This window comes from Acipenser ruthenus, chromosome 4, assembly GCF_902713425.1.
Source record: "Acipenser ruthenus chromosome 4, fAciRut3.2 maternal haplotype, whole genome shotgun sequence".
NCBI lineage: Eukaryota > Metazoa > Chordata > Actinopteri > Acipenseriformes > Acipenseridae > Acipenser > Acipenser ruthenus.
This window is the reverse complement of record NC_081192.1, coordinates 77,387,132-77,404,238: the sequence shown is the minus strand read 5'-3', so window position 1 is coordinate 77,404,238 and position 17,107 is coordinate 77,387,132. Positions and strand designations below refer to the sequence as shown.

The window sequence follows — 17,107 nt, the reverse complement described above, 5'->3', positions numbered from 1 at the left end:
TTAGTCCGCAGAGACATAGAAAGTATTTAAGGCGCCTGCTCTCAAAAAATACAATACAACAAGGGAATCTTTTTCCCATGCACATAAGCTGTGGTTTCTCAGGCAGTCAGACATGCTTTGTACAGAGCCAGCCCCTCACTAAGAGAGTGGAACAGCTGATTGTCAGTGAGTACATTTCACAACAGGTGTGGGTCTAGCATTGCACCAGGAATCTGGTGCACCCTGATGTCGCAAGTGTGACTTAATCCACACTTTTAAATCTGCAGGGGCCCACATTGTCTTGCTTTCCCCAGTGTAGAAGATCTCAGTGCCCTGGTAAGTGATAAAAATTCAGCTGAAATGTGTGCATGGCCAGGAAGGGCTCAGAGCATTGCCTCACAAGAGAAATTTAGTTCTTCGCAGAACCCTGTGTTGCGTCTGTCATTGTAGCTGACCTCAGAGGGCTGTGTCTTACTATTGGGTGTCACTGGTGGAGCAGAACATTAGCAGATGTGGATTCGGTATTACTGCTGTGCATTCAGACCGGTAAAGTGTTGTAGATAACTCAATAAGGCAACAGGCATGTCTTTATAACCAGACTTAATGGAATCAAGCTTTTACTTATGCTCTGTAAGCATTAGGAAGGATCTGCATGGAATCTGTAAGCAGAGTGGATGTTCTGTACATTGTCTATATTAGGCAGTATTGGGGTCTTAGTGTGAAAGAGAAACTATACATTTTTAACCTTGTTTTGTTAATGTTTAGCTGATTGATTAATTTACTGATTAAGATGATGATCTTTATTGATTGTAGTTTTAATTTTGTGTAGTATGATGTATGATATTGTTGTATAAGACCTGCATTAAGCTGGATAGGCCTGATGATTATGGTAGTTGTTTCTAAAGTTAATATGCAATAGGAAAATAATTTATTTAGTATGTATTGAAATAGTTTGTTTGGTTCTTCTTATCGATTATTTAAACAATTTGGAAGTTACATAACTGCCCACGTTCACATGTGCATGTTAGGGGTTTAGTTAGGGGTTTCTTTAGTGTGTCATTACTTTGTTTTCAAGTTTAAAAAAAAAAAAAGTAGTGGGCATTAGAGTCCTGCATTGGGTCAGGTACCCACGGGTGACCCAAAAAAAGCGGGTCGGGTTCATGTCGGAATGTGAACTTTTTTGCAATTTGCGGTTCGGGTGCGGGTCAAAAAAATGTAATTTTCAGGTCTGAATTTGAATCACCAAAAATGTTTTCTGTCCTTTCAGCATACTCGTCTGTAACCCTTTCCCAAATAACGTATTAGAAGGTAAAGCTGCTGCCACACTGGACGCGAGCGATGCGAGCGAATAATTTAGAAGCCACTGCAGTCAAATGGGAGTATCCACACCAGCAGCGAGCGACGTCGCTTTGAGAACATTTTACATCGCTAAAATAGAACCTGTTTTTTTTTCGGTGTGCGACTGGAATGAAACTGACCAATCAGAAGCAAGGTTAAGACCCTTGAAACACGTCAAACACATGCCTCAAAACAGTCAGACCTCAAAACAAGTTAATCATTTTATGTACCGTACCAGTAGTCGTGGCTTGCAGATGGTGCATTTAGCAGCACCAAGACATTTTCTTTCCGATTATGCAAGTTACATAAAAATAGGTTTATTAATAAGCAAAAATAAACCAGACCATACATGCAGCCTATATATCCAGCATTTAAGTGACATAAAAAAAGGTCCTGCATTCACACAACTTGAACATGTGACCTAATTAAGCTATGGCTTTTTTCTGGTTTGTTTGTTTGCTTTTATGATAAATAATGTTTTGTTTACTAAATTGTTCTGTGGCACAAATCTGTGACAAGAAGGATGTCTTTACATACGCATAAAGTGAACATATGCATAAAGAGATTCACCAAACAAACAAAAATATTATCGAGGTCCTAGTATTCTATACATTGTAAAACAAAGCCAGCAACATGTTTGTATTTTATGTGCAACTGGAATGAAACTGACCAGTCAGAAGCAAGGTTAAGACCCTTGAAACATGTCAAACACATGCCTCAGAACAGTCAAATTCTAGGGCAGCAGTGTGGAGTAGTGGTTAGGGCTCTGGACTCTTGACCAGAGGGTTGTGGGTTCAATCCCAGGTGGGGGACACTGCTGCTGTACCCTTGAGCAAGGTACTTTACCTAGATTGCTCCAGTAAAAACCCAACTGTATAAATTGGTAATTGTATGTAAAAAATGATGTAATTGTATGTAAAAATAATGTGATATCTTGTAACAATTGTAAGTCGCCCTGGATAAGGGCGTCTACTAAATAATAAAATGTGACACATCCCAACATTACCAAGCTCATAGTTTGATTATGAACCATAACTGTTCACCGGACTGTTTTAAAAGGAAAAACTGTGTTCTGTGTATAATTATTCATAAGTAAATTAAGTCAGAGACTGCGCAAACACTCACCAATGATTTGATGCATCAGTCTTCAATAGAGTTTACCATAAAGTAGAAAAATAGATTTGAAGAACGGCATCAGTAGTAATACAAGTTAAGTGGTGACTTGCGCATAATAACACAGATAATAATAATAATAATAATAATAATAATAATAATAATAATAATACAGTAATAAATAGTGATTATGTATGCTTAACAACAACAACTTAATAATAATAATAATGTTGCACTGTAAAACACTGTGGCGATCTTGGTTGCAGGCAGGCAATCCACTCACAGGCGGAGGGCGAGCACGAACCCGGGACCTCTCGCACTAAAGCATAGCGCCGATACCGCTGTACAAATGAGCCATCTCCTTTGCAAGGGGCATATATCGGGCTTATGTCTCTGTGTGTGATTATGTCACCTACTAGCCCTGCTGCTGCCTTCCCCTGTGCACGCTACACTCTCCCCTGTCAGCCTCAAGTCCGCCCCGGACTTGCTTACCAGGCTATAGTCCGACGAGTGCGTACCAGGGTACCTGCATCCCACTCTGACACCATTGTAGCGAACTAGGTTAATGCAGGCAGGTGCATCACACAGGGCAAGGCAATAAACACACAGACGGGGGGCGGACGAGAACCCGGGACCTCTCACACAAAGACATAAGCCCGATATACGCTCCTTGCGAAGGACCCGGCTCTTTTGTACAGCGGTATAAGCGCTATGCCTTCGTGGATTGCCTCGCCCTGTGTGATGCGCCTGCCTGCGTTAACCGAGGTAGCTACAGTACTTAAATAAGTTAATAAAAAGGATCAATGAAGGAATTTGTAAAGAAATTGAGATTGCAGTAAGTTGTATATATAAATGTATAACAATAAAATCATTTTGTTGAAAATATCAGTTCAACTATACTACTATTGTCCAGCTGTCTGTAGTGGATAATAGTTCAAGAGGTAAATGAACGACAGCCACAAAACTGGTACATCTCTGCGAAAGCACAGGTGTAGCTCCATTTCGACTGGTGGCACGAAAGGAATCGGCAGGTATTTTATAGTAAAGTAAGTAGATAGTTAATGTTACAATGTTAAAATATATGCAGACCATAGAGAAAGCTACCACGCTGAATAGCCTATTGTATGAACTCAATCTGTGGAGAATGGCAGAGATGTGTGAATGTGACGCAGGCAGTAGGTTCGGGTTCGGGTCTGGGTCGGGTCCTGTAGTAGCAGTTCCGGGTCGGAAGCAGGTCATACAAATCGGACCCGCGCAGTACTCTAGTAGGCATTGTTAGTATAGGGTTAAGATCCAACATGACTTTTGTAAAAAGTACATTATATTTATTACTCGACGTGTTACATTCAGCTCATTATCAACAGCACATAGATGTTAATATATATATATATATATATATATATATATATATATATATATATATGTGTGTGTGTGTTTGCTGACTGCCATATTTAAGTCTTCTGTACAAGATCTAATTAGAATTTTATTTTTGTTTTTTAGGTACACATTCTGGATCGCATACTATAAAAGAGACATGTAGACAGAGGTGAGGCTTTTTTTCTTGCCTTGTCTTCTGTTTGGCTTCGTTAAATCAGTTGGGATGTGAAAACAAAAATATTCTTTGCAGAATATATTGCTTCATAGCTGGCTATTTCTGTTAACTGATCAATATAATATTGTATAATTAGTGCCTAGATTAAAAGGAAATGAAACAACTGATTATGTTATAATCAAACTGTTGCATTGAAAATGTTAATGTTAAAAAGTCAATTACGTCACAATGCATGTAAATATTCTGCAGAGTAATTAATGTAGGCAGAGCTATAATGAACACCTCCAGATATTAATATAATTGGTACTGTTTTTTAATCCAATTGTTTTATCGGTAATAGGAAAATTGCTGTAAGCTTTTCTGGTTAAGATTGTGTTGCTTTAGGACACATAAGTGTTGTGAGTACTTTTTAAAAGCCTGTTTTAGAATCTCAAAGAAGATTCATTTAATCAATTTACCAGCAAAGCAAGACTTTGCAAATCAGGAATGTCAGTTGTTTGGTTCATTTGGTTAATAGTCGTAAGTACATTCTTAGTAGAGAGCATGTGGCCTTGGGGCATACAACAGTGAAGAACTAATACTAAAGTCAAATTAATGTAAGGTGTATTGTTTAAAAAAATGGGCGTGGTTTGATATTGAGCAATGTCATAAAAATGTGATTGAAACACTTGATGTACTGTACAGTTTCCCATGAGTCTTCTGTATGGAGGGCAGATGGTATTTCTGATTGATTCAATAAAGGGAAAGAGAATTGCTAAAATGAAAATAAGCAACATCCTGTAATACAAGGTGACTGTTGGCAACCCGTTATGATGATCTGTCATCTTACTAACCACTGGGTGACAGGTATTAAAATGGTTGGTTTGCCAGAGATGTTACAGTAGAGGTAAATCAAAAACAACTGATCTGCCTTTTTTTCTGATTTTTTTATTTGTTGTCTGTTCTCTTCGCTTTCTGTCAGACTTGTCAGTTTTACCTTGACTGTTGACCTTGGGATCCAGTAAGCAGAGCTGATGTAGAAAGGCATTGTTTATCTACAGCTTTTAATTGGGTGAAGCCTCTGGAACCTCCATTCCTGCTTCTCTGTAATTTTGAAAGCAATTTTTATGTAAGAAAATCTAAAGCCAGCGATCTTTAGAAAGCCTAACCTAAAATAGAAACCCAAATGATTCAGTGTGCTGCTTCGAAATGCACTGCAACTGACACTGTGCCAAATACTTTCATATTTTTAATAACCTCTGGATAATGTATCAAGTCTTGTGTTAAAATAAATCTTGATAAAAAAAAGTCTTAAAAAAAAAAGACCATTTAGTCAAAGACTAAAGAGACTGTGTATCTTAAATGGGTAGTGGAGCTGAAGCAGCAAGGGTCGAGGCAGAGTGGCATTTTCAGGTTTGAGGACACAGCCGTTGACTCAATTTAAGATACGTTGTGGCTTGTAGCTCAGCTATTATTGGCTGTACGTCTTAAGCAAGTGTCTGGAAACATACTGGACCTGATTTTTATTTGTGATGCAAAGTGCCGTAGCACTACCACTGCTTGTCCTGGGTATTTTTTGGTTTGTAAAAACAGTGTACAGTGTAATGTGTGCAGGGTGTATTTTATGAAAATTCTTTCTAAATGTGTTAATTATGTGTGAGGTGCAACCTGTACCCCAGATATTTCACATAATACAAAGATGGCATCTCCAAAAAAGTAATTTATATAGTTCAACTGTTACTACTTGCATCATGTTAATTAGTTAGTTGCCAGTTTTTGTTAGCACCCTCTTTTGTTTAGGGGGTGCTAAACTGAATTTTTGTCCGCCTGCCATTAGGCAGCCGGTGCACCTGACTGTCACTGGGCGGGCGGTGTAGTCCCCCTACTGGCACTAAATAGGACTATTTGCATCATGCACACGAATGCTTTTCAGGCAGACATGCCTCACATAGACATATCTTAAAAGCTAATAAAAGGTGCTTAGACAGATGTGTGTTTGAAGAGTGTTTGTATAATGCAGGATGGTGGCAACAGATATTATCACAGCTTTGGCTGGTTGGAAATTAAACTGACCACTCTTCCCTTTGTAGAATGGAAAGCATTTCCTCTATATGTTTAATTGTATTGTTTCAGTACTGTGTGTCCGCACAGCCGTACGCACAAGGTTATTAACGATATAACTGTCTGTATATCTTTACGTGTGACTGTATTAAGAGAAGCTTGGGCTACCCTGTAAACGGCTGAGGACCATGACTTTTGTTTTGTTTATTTAGTTGGTAAACAATAAAATGTGCATCTCCTTTATACAGTAATTCTCTTGTTCATAGTATTGATGCATTTCTGCAGCACCAAGCTTACATTTAATGTAGTCTTCCACTGTTTAACAGTTTTCTTCAGTGATCTTGGTGAGCACATAGAGGTAGCAGTCTTCAGAAAAGTACTCTGTTGTTTTTATTTTTATTATGTTTGCAATCCTTCGTTAATTTGCATTTTGCTTTTCACATGTAATTTAAGTTTTATAAGCAGACTTTTTTAAAAAAATCGGCCAGGGTTGGACATTTTTAAGATATAATACTTATTAGATTTGGTGTTCATTTTAAAATTCAAGTGTTGAGCCCTGGAGTGAAAAATAAATGCATTGTAGTTTGCTAGGAAACGGTTGTCCTGTTTGGTGTAAGTGGTTCTGGATTAAAATTCTTTGACTAATACCTATAAATGTTTTGTGTGGAATTGACTTTGCCAGCTGTTTGCCTATGGATTCTATTGCCTCAATACACCTATCAAAGCTGCAGATGTGTAGTCATTTATTTATTTTTTAAATTTATGAGTATAAAAATATATACTAAACATAGCAACCTCATTCACTGCAGGAGATCTTGAATTGATGAAAAAAGATTTTGGATGAATCATGTGTGAAGTCAGTTTGATGAATAGCTGGATGTTTCACATACATTATAAAATGTCAGGCCTTCCTTTGTTCAAGAAATCTCAAAGGAGAAACATTGCTTTGACATATAAAACATGAGAATGACCTAAATAGACTAGGCCTCTCTGAGTGAGATAACCTAAATGTAAACCTACCAACCATTCCGATTTTCCCGGGACAGTCCCCTTTTTAGGGAGCACATCCTGGTGTCCACACAAGTTTAGTAAAACATTTGTCCTGCTTTTGGGTAGGTGTCCCGTCTATGTCCCATTTTTCATGAACGTCTGTGTTTGGCCATAGGCTCAACGGTAATAAGGCATCACCATGATGGACTGAGGTAAATTTAAAGCGCAACCGAGCCATTGTGGGTTCTTTCTGAGCTGCTCTGACTGGGAAGCTCAGTTATTTAATGCACCCACTGTTGCTTAATTACCACTTGTCACCATGACGATCCTGTCCTGCACTCTGTTTCCTGACAGACGGTGTCAGTCAGCTCGCAGGCAGTGGCTGTTGTCTAAAAGCTCTGCGGTGCGAACAAAATTAAGAAGGTGAGCAGAAATAATTATTTTATCAAAAGAACACCCAAAAACGTACCTATGGGGAAAAGGAAGTCAAGTTTTAATGATGACTTGCAAAAAGAATATCCCTTTCTTGAAAAAAAGTCGAAGACGGAAGTATTTTGCAAGCAGTGCAACTCACAATTTTCAGTTGCCCACGGAGGAAAAACTGACATAACAAGTCACATAAAAACCTCTAAGCACCAAAAGCGCTAGCTTTTCACTAAATACATTTTTTAAAAGTCGCCAGGCAAGTGACAACGACCTTATCTTGACAGCAAAGGAGGGCACTTGGGCCTATCATTGTGTTGTTCACTCGCAAAGCTTCAAGTCGATGGATTGCACAACAAAATTAGTGAAGAAAATGTTTTTTCTGATGTGCCCGATAGAACTAACCTTATCAGGTAAGTGAAACAACATACAACTCTCTGCAGATAACACAACAGACATCCATCATTGTTTACTAAGTGTATGAGGTCCGCTGCCATCCCATGCAGGGGTTGTGGGGGAAGGCACACTGCATAAGGATGGCTATTTACAGAACGCATGTGTGTGCTCTCTGTAACATAGTCCTAAGACACTGGGGAAATGGTGAACACAGAACATACTGGTATGACAACACAATGTATACATCCCAATTGTCGTAGAGAGGCCAGCCCTCCCATTAAACATCTCTGTCTGTATTCTGTTGCTCATCCAGTAAGACACTGGAAAACCCTTGGTTGATCCGTGTTATTGGTGCTGCCCTCTTGAACTGTTTCATCACAGTGGACCTCATACACCTCCATTTTGCTGGTGCTGATATCACTTGTGTCATGCATCAGTTTCATGGGTGTTCTGTTTATTAAATGCTCCCCCATTCTCCATGTTACTGTGAATGTGAGTGCCGAGGACCTCATGCACCTCGTGGTCCATGATGATGGATGTTTCTTGTGTTATCTGCAGATTGTTGTCCGTCTTACCTGATGATGGCAGTCTGTGGTTGGTTATGTTATTATTATTATTATTATTATTTATTTCTTAGCAGACACCCTTATCCAGGGCGACTTACAACTGTTACAAGATATCACATTATTTTTACATACAATTCCCCATTTATACAGTTGGGTTTTTACTGGAGCAATCTAGGTAAAGTACCTTGCTCAAGGGTACAGCAGCAGTGGGATTGAACCCACGACCCTCCGGTCAAGAGTCCAGAGCCCTAACCACTACTCCACAATGTTGCCTTGCCCCTTCCACTGCTTGTGGGGGGGGGGGGGGGGGGGTTGTGGAGTTAGAGTTGAATTCTGTCAAATGACATAACCTCATGAAAAAAGATCCCTTTCACGACAAGTGAAATCAAAGTCCATATTTTTTATCATGAGAATACTTATTTTTTCACAAGAACACTTATTTTTTCACAAGAACAAAGTCTTTATTCAGGAGAAGAATTTTTTTTTCATGAGACGAGTACAAAAAAGATTTTAAAAGGAAAAATAAACCCATTTCTGACTCGGATTAGTTTTTTTGAAAAATGGAAAACAAGATGTCCGCCTCATGAATAAAGATCTTTTCCCATGAAAAAAGATTGGCTCCTCAATACAAATAATCTTTTTTTCGTGCATCTAACCTGAAAAGCTGTACTGGGCATGCTCAGAACCCCAAAATTAAAATCTGTATAACTCAAGAACGAATTAATATTTATCTTGTAACGAGTGTTGTTATTGCTTATTTACAATATAAAAAAGAAAACAGTGTTTCAAGTTCATTTAAGTTCTAAATTGTGATTAAAAAATATATCAGCTGTTGAAGAGTTTCACATTCCAAACACAGACCATATGTTACCGTAACCCCCGGTTGGGCTCTTCATATGCAGCCTCCTTGAGTCAATCCTCACCCCTCCTCGAGTTTTTTGTTAGGGTAACTGTTTTTGTACCATTCAATTTTTCTACAATATTGTTAGAAAAGTCAGCCGCGTAGTGCATACCACGCATGTGTGCCTGGGTGCGGACAAGCGGTATCAAACCATCAAAATGCCCAGTGGTGCCGCACCGCACCTGTCTGTTCTGAACTTTACTCTGCAAGTGCGGCTGCTAAATAGAACGATGTGCTCATTGAGAACCTCATTATCATAATTGTGGATCATTATTTGTGTGTGTTGAGTAATTTGCAATGCTCTTAGCTTACATAGGGCGCAGTGCAAAATAATTGCTTGGCCACACTGCATTTTTTCATTTGCCATTATTTGCACTGCGCCTATACTTACATCACCCCCATGATTTCCTGGTGTCATGAATAAAACTTATAAATAAACATCACATTTATGAATTGGAAATTCTGGGTGATAGTGTAGTTCCTCTTCAGAGAAGGGATAGTACCTTATCTGAGTGAAGCAAGTTCCCAGACAATGAAAGCCTTTAGCTATTTTCTGGCTTCCTTTAATGTAGTTACAATGTCGGCAGTGGGCAATCAGAAACAAAGGAACATCAATCAAATAGTGTAGCGAAAGTATGAATAACAGTTATGGGGGGAAAAAACGATTTAATTAGTTTACTTTGGAACATTTTGAAGCTATTGTGTATGGCTGGGATATCTAAGATTCAGACAATATTCTTATAATGAGGTTTATATGCTATGCTTTTGCCTACAATTTATTTATATTTTTTACATAAGGCTTTGAGGAAACTTTTGACATCTTTGTCATCCTTCAGAAATCAGTCTTCACATAAATCTACTCAGGACTCCCCACTATAAGAAATCTGACCTTTGCCTGCTTGAGATTGGATCACAGCATCCATAAATAAGGGGTATAGAACACAAAACAACTGCTTGCTCTCCCTGCTACTAAAAACATCAACCAATCCATTCAAATTCAGCATAGTTCGGTTACAGTTTCTCGATTCTGATTTTTCTTGCTTGGTTTAGTCTTCTTGGCTACTTTTTTTAGCCTTTTAAACCATAATGATGATTTGCTTAAAGTTTACACATGTCTGAAGAGTAAAGGTTTTGTTATGGCTGAATGCTCTGCCTGTGCTACTTGAATAGTGGGAAGTGTTGCATGAAATAAGGGCGGACAAACAGACAGATCAGCACTGTCTTTGGGCTTTATTCTGTGCAACATACTGCATAAAACTGGGACGAAGCAGCAAAGAAAACTAATTTATGCAATGGAAGACATAAACAAGGGGCACATTGTCATTTCGTCACCATTTATTTTGTATGCCTTTAAGTTTAATTTTAGTCCTCTAAGTAAAAATGAAACATGGAAATACCTGTCTTGGTGAGTTAATAATGTATTTTAATTTATTGCGGGAACATGTTTTCTTACTGTGAGAATCATATTTTAAATAGTATTAAATTGAGCTCCAGCAGTTTTCGTAATCCAGTGTTTTGAATGCGCCACATGTATGCATGAATACAGGTGTTCTTGGTATGCATACCAGCACTTGATTTCTAAATTCTTATTATACGGCATATATTCTTTGATTATACTTACTGTATTCTAATATTATTTTATTTTAGAAACAAATAACACAACAAACATTATGAGTCCAATATTAAAGACTTAACAAGAAAGGGCAGTTCATTTTGTTTTCTTTGTAGTTTCTTGCTAGGTTAATACTGTTTAATGTAAAGAGAGTGGTGAGACTATAGAATGAATTGCCAAGCCATGTTGTTGATTCTGAATCATTGGGATCCTTTTGGAACGGACTAGAAGTTCTGGGATCAATCAGCGACTAGGAACCGGACAAGGATTGATGGGCCAAATGTCCTTATCTCGGTAACATTTCTTATGTTCTTATTTTACCAGTAATGTTAACATTCCCTGCTCAGACTGAAGCATAATGCCTGGTCCAGTCCAGCTTTGTACAAACATGAAATTCATTTTTAGCTTATCAATTAAACACTGAGGATTAATGTTCCTCTATAAATTAAAATTATTTTATTGTGATTGTCTCCACATAACATGCACACCACTGTTAGCAGAGCCTGGATCCTTCTGAGAAAAAACAACACCAATTCTTACATGTTTTGTGTCTCTTATGGTTTAAGAAGATGTTTGTGCCTGAGACTTATCATGTTCCTGTGTCTTTTTGTACAACAGGCTTTGCCCACAGTTCAGATCTTGCTAATCTTCTTTCCGAAATGGTTTGATAGAGTACAATGAAAACCTTGGTATGCAAACCAACTCCAAACTAATTCTCTTACTTAAATCCCATAATTCTTAGGATTTTTTTTTCAAGGAATTAAATACAAAAGTGACAGGCTTATTGAAAGTGAATGCATCCCTGCCTAAAACTCAAACATTTCAATGTGCTTCTCTTTGGAGAGTCGCAAGGATCATTGGTATTGGAGTGATAAATCTCATCCTAAACCTAAATAAAATACTTACTGTACAGTCTGTATTGTGATTTTATTTATTTGTCTTTGGGGCATTTTAAAACAAATTTAAAATGCACACTAAAACGCATCAGTTCCCTTATCTCTAGGTTTTAGCTTTAACAGACTTAACAATTTGAAACAGCTTTAAAAAAAGAACGACTAAGATATTTTTGATGAATAGGCCCAATTTTGTTACATTAAAATTACCCCAAAAATATTAGATGTTCTCATTTCTAATGACAGTTAGGTTCAGTTTGCTTATACATACATTTCATTGAGGACAGCCAGATATAACCAAAAATTAAATGCAACTGCTAAAATATAGAAGATACTGACAGTTTAATGGTACGGTTGCGCTAATACATGGGAAGACATTAAAATGCGGTAGACTTGTCAGCTCATTAAGTTTTACCTTTAAATAATCAACAGAAGCTACTGACCTCAAGGTATAAAAACACGTTTTATAAATCCAGTGTGTATCAGGGATAAGATTACCAAAACTAGCCATGTTTTCCTGTTATACACTAAATCACCATAGTGTGTCACAATACTAGATCCACTTTGATGTGTATAGTATAGTATATTGCTTTTGATACATTCATACAAATAACGTTTACCCATAAAGTATTGTTGATGTGGGGGGAGTTCTTCTCAAAACTTGGACTGACATGTCATGAACTTGGGGTTCAAAGAGAAGGCATTTCTCATTTACCAACCTAACTAGTACCTACTGTGCTTCCAGCATATCGATGTGTGTATGTACTAGTTACAATTAATACCACTAATAACATTATGTTTGCTTCCACAAATAACTTAAATAACCAAATAACTTAACACATAACTGCTGTGAGCCTTATATTCAGCTCAGTTGATCATGTGACACACTGCATGGTTTAATTAAAAAGAAGGAAAAGGCTGATGAAGAGAATACCATTAAGTGTCTGATTGTGATGTCACAGTTTCGAACTGCTTTTACACTTGAAGGGAATTCTATGCGGTGCTTCAGGTATTTATTATTTTTTTAAGCAGGTGATGTCAACTGTACCTTGGAAACTTAGTTTTTCTGATAGGAGAATCTGCCCACTAATCAAATACGTAGTCATTAATCCTGATATATACCCCCTTTTTTTCTATGCCCCCTTGTCATGTTTTCATTTGATTTCCCTCCTCCCCTGCCTCCACCTTGCAGCATGCCTTGTCTATGGGGAAAGTGGCCTCAAGTGCCACTTGTCCTGCCTGCTGGCATTAGTTTTAATTTAATTATTTTACTTTATTCATCATAGTTTTGCCAGCGTATGGGGCAGCTAACATGCTCCAATAGACAAGGCCATGGGCCAAATTCAAATACAATGTAATAGTTCGGGCATGTGATCTGTAAATATAATAAAACATTCATTTTTGTTCTAAAGGTGGATGTATACTTTCTGAATATAATGAGAATACAGCACAAAATAAACTCAATGTGGTGTCATGTGCTGTTGATGTCATGTTTTTGCCATGTGTCATGGCATACAGCAGGGAAAATGTTGCTCTGATTGGCTGAAGTATCCTCAGCCGTCTATAACTCCTTGTATTCGGTTACAAAGAGGTCTAATGCTGTATGTAATTCTAACAGTTGTGCCGTGATTCAGACAGTTGACATAAGCTATCATTTGTCACTGCTTTAAACTAAATGGCACTTGGCACACTCCAGAAATGATCTGTTACTGTCTGTTGGCATGAGATGTCAGTGTCTTTGCATTACTGTTAGATTTACTTTTCCACCCATCATTTTTAATTACTCTTTTTTGTTGTTGTTGTTGTTGTTGTGTAGTATGCACTCTTGAGTCCCCTAAGGCTAATATTAGCTAGGCATTTGACTGTCAATGGGACACACTTAACAAGTGGAAAACGCTAATCTTTGCCTTTGGACAAACTAATGTGACACATGGATTACAGAGCAGCATGTCTTGGTGTAGAAAAAATAATCCAGCTGCACACTTAATTCACCAGATGTGTGTTTTAAGGAGGTATTTAAACTGAGAAAATGAGATAAAAAAATATCAACTGGTGGCATTATGTTTTAAATTCAAGGGGAATTTCAATTTCCATTATATTCAAGGTTTAGAATGCATAGCTAAAAGTGAGTAATAACCTGTGCCGGTCTCTAGGTAAGTGTTTTGCATTAATTCAGTACTCCCTAATCACTTCTCTGCTCTTAAGAGGCCTGTAGGCTGTAAGGCTAATTAATGCATTATGATATGAGAACAGACCTCTTGAGTGGAATGCTATGGTTTAAATTCTGAATTCTGATCTCCTGAGTTTGTGTGTGTCTGTCGTCAAGCATAAGTTAAGAGTTTAGTTGCCTCAGCTCAACACTGAGTTATTTACACATTAAACTGTATGTGCATTTCATTTCAGTGTGTCTTGTTCTGCAACCCTCTGTATCATCATGTCTAGTATATCCTGTACAAAACACATACGACATGTACAGTTTTCTGTAATGATTAACATAATAGCACCCTGTTATTTCCCATAATACTTCCAGATTTGTGGGGATATTTTCCTTGGATATATGAGATCATCATCCATGCACAGTAAGAACAAGACAGTTTGCGTCCGTCTGCTGTCACACAGAGCATTACAGTTATGTGCTGCTTCTTATTTCCAGTCGTGATTACTCACACCTGTTTTTCTCCCAGTTTGTGAACTGTGGTATTGCTTGGCATGTCGGAAAATATGGGGGTCTGATCAGTATTTCTGATCTGTCCAAGCTGGTAGTATTTGTTAGAAACGCTGACATTGTAAAAAACTTCTCTTCAAATTCCTCAGGAAGCTAATGACGCTTCTTTGAAAATGGTTGCCTGTATGTCATGGATGATTTGAGATTGTGCAGAAACGTTTTGGTTCATCTTTTCTCGGCAGTAAGTCACGTTGCTGCTTCTGTATTTGAGAAAGTGACGTCTTTGTTTGTCTTTTCTCGGCAGTCAGTCACATTGCAGTCAGAACGGCTGATCGTAGCTAACATTTCAAGCTTTTCACAAACGTAACAAAGCATCATATTGTACTGTACAGAGTAAGTAAATAAATAATAAAAACGTGTCAGTCAGATCTCTTGATGTGGGCCATTTCGTTCTGCTCGGATATGCGGATTCCGAGATCCAGATGGTGAAAAAAAAAATTAAATCTGTGTTTTTTGCTATTTTTTGCAGTTTTTTTTGTCAGTCTCCAGCTCCAAAATGGTTTGGAATTTTTGTTTGACAATTTTAGGGTACAAGGGGACTAACCCAGCATATTGCCTTTTTCTGGTTTGTAAAAAAATATGAATCTGTTCCTGAGTTATATGGATTTGAAATGTTGGTTCTGATCATGCTCAGTACAGCTCTGCAGTTAGATATTTGATCTCAAAAAAGGATATGGAATATGGAATAAAAGCATGTAGCGTCAGCACGGCCACGCAGAAGGAGACCATGGACAATGAACTATACTGATTGATTTGGGGAGGGAAGGAGGATGGGAGAACCTAGGGACCCGTTATTTTTGTAGTTGAATGTGTGTGGTTGCGCTTGTGTGTTACTGCTCGCTCTGTATCTCAATCCACCGGCTCATTCTCCCTGCCTGCCTGCCACTTCTGTGTGTGAGGTGATTACATCACTATAGTGTAGAGGTTAGCACGTTTGCCTAGCATGCCAAAGATCAGTGGATTGAAAACTGGTGACACCTTTTTTTTTGTTATATTACTTATTCTTTTATACTAACATATTTTATTAGTTTTTGTTCATGAGTGCAAACATCCAAAATGCTAACAGTGTATTATATTTTATATTTTAAATATTGTAATGGTTATATAAAATTAAACGTCCTCGCTTGAAAACTATCAACTATTACGTTTTGCTGAGAGAGATGGTACAGCTATGGCCACAACTTTTGCATCACCTACATTTTTTTTTTTTTGGATTGAGACAATTAAAAGAAAAAAAACAAAACAACCTAGATTAACATAGTTTTGATGTTTTATTTAACATCGTGTAATTAAAGAAACTACAGAACTACAGAAAGAAACTAAGATCTCTAAACACTTTGTGTGAATAGGTGAAGAAAAACTAATCATGTGTATTATATATAAACCTGTGACTTGTTTAATCACATTTACAAATACAGCCAGTTTTACTTTTTGTGCTCTATAATAGAATATACAGGCTTTCTAGCTATAAATATATACTCAAAAAGGAAAGAAATTATTTGCAAAAAACTTCTTTAATGCATCAGTTAGGGTTGGTATTAAAACGACAAAAGTAGGGAAATGCCATGTTAGGGTTTTTAACCCTAACTCTGCATTCCCTCCCACCCCCTTATGAGCAGTGGAAGGGGCAAGGCAACACAAGCAACCACAGACAGCCATCATCAGTTAAGAGGAACAACATACAACTCTCTGCAGATAACACAAGAGACATCCATCATCATGGTCCACTAGGTGTATGAGGTCTACTGCCATGCCAGTGTATTGGGGGTGTGTGTGTATATCTGGGCACTGCTTATGCAGGTCTAGTTGGAGACAAATGCATAATAGTGGCACCAACATCACACTGTACCTCTATGAATTCCACTAGTGTGGCATCCACATGTTTGATGTGTATCAATTTGTTGGGTGGGGGGTGGGGATCTGCATGCAGGGCAACATGAGGGGAAGTGTATATGTATGGTCAATCGTGAGACACAGGTGCATGACAGAAGGAGTACCAATAGTGCTGTAATATGAATCTATGTCCTAGCATAACTTTCTGTTGTATGGAATTGCAGATGTTCATTTTCGGTTTTTAACTTTAAAAAAAAAAATCTGTGAATTTTTCAGAATTTATTTTACATATATTAAAATAGGGATAAAATCGGTAATAAATAGTTTTTAATTGAAACATCGGTAAAAATCGGGGGAATATGATGCGAAGCAGTTCTATTTCTGATTAAGTTTAATGTCCTTGGCATGTATGATGAAGCAGAATCTGTGCAAGTCGAGGCCACATTTTCCCATGTTAGCTGGTACTTTGCGAACGTTTGGGCAATCGCTGTGCTGATGGAAATAGTATCTAAAGAAGGTATGAACATGACATCAGCACAAAATAAAAGCCAGGTTTATTCGCCTTGAAATCATAAAAATAAAAGAAAATTGACAGAACTGGGCGGTGCAAGCCATTAGTAGTCAATGCGTTCAATAAGTTTACCAAAGCATCACCATTTTCTGTCAAATATTTACAATTAAGATTGGCAGTGTTTTAGCTGACAGTACCGTCGCACGAAGTCACCAATACATACCTCTCTGCAGTC

General features: G+C 37.8%; 1 protein-coding gene across 2 annotated transcripts in view; it reads left to right on the top strand.

The window, feature by feature from the left end:
- The first annotated feature begins 251 nt into the window (after positions 1–251).
- The window catches only part of LOC117399235 (cAMP-regulated phosphoprotein 21-like), a 124,086-nt gene continuing 107,230 nt past the window's right edge, over positions 252–17,107 (top strand). The window contains exons 1-2 of one of the 2 annotated variants that reach the window (XM_033998287.3): positions 252–315; positions 3,931–3,976. The gene's annotated coding sequence lies outside the window, so the exon portion shown is untranslated. Of the gene's footprint in view, positions 316–398; positions 526–3,930; positions 3,977–17,107 lie in introns of those variants that run through there. The other variant, XM_033998286.3, reaches the window with a different exon arrangement.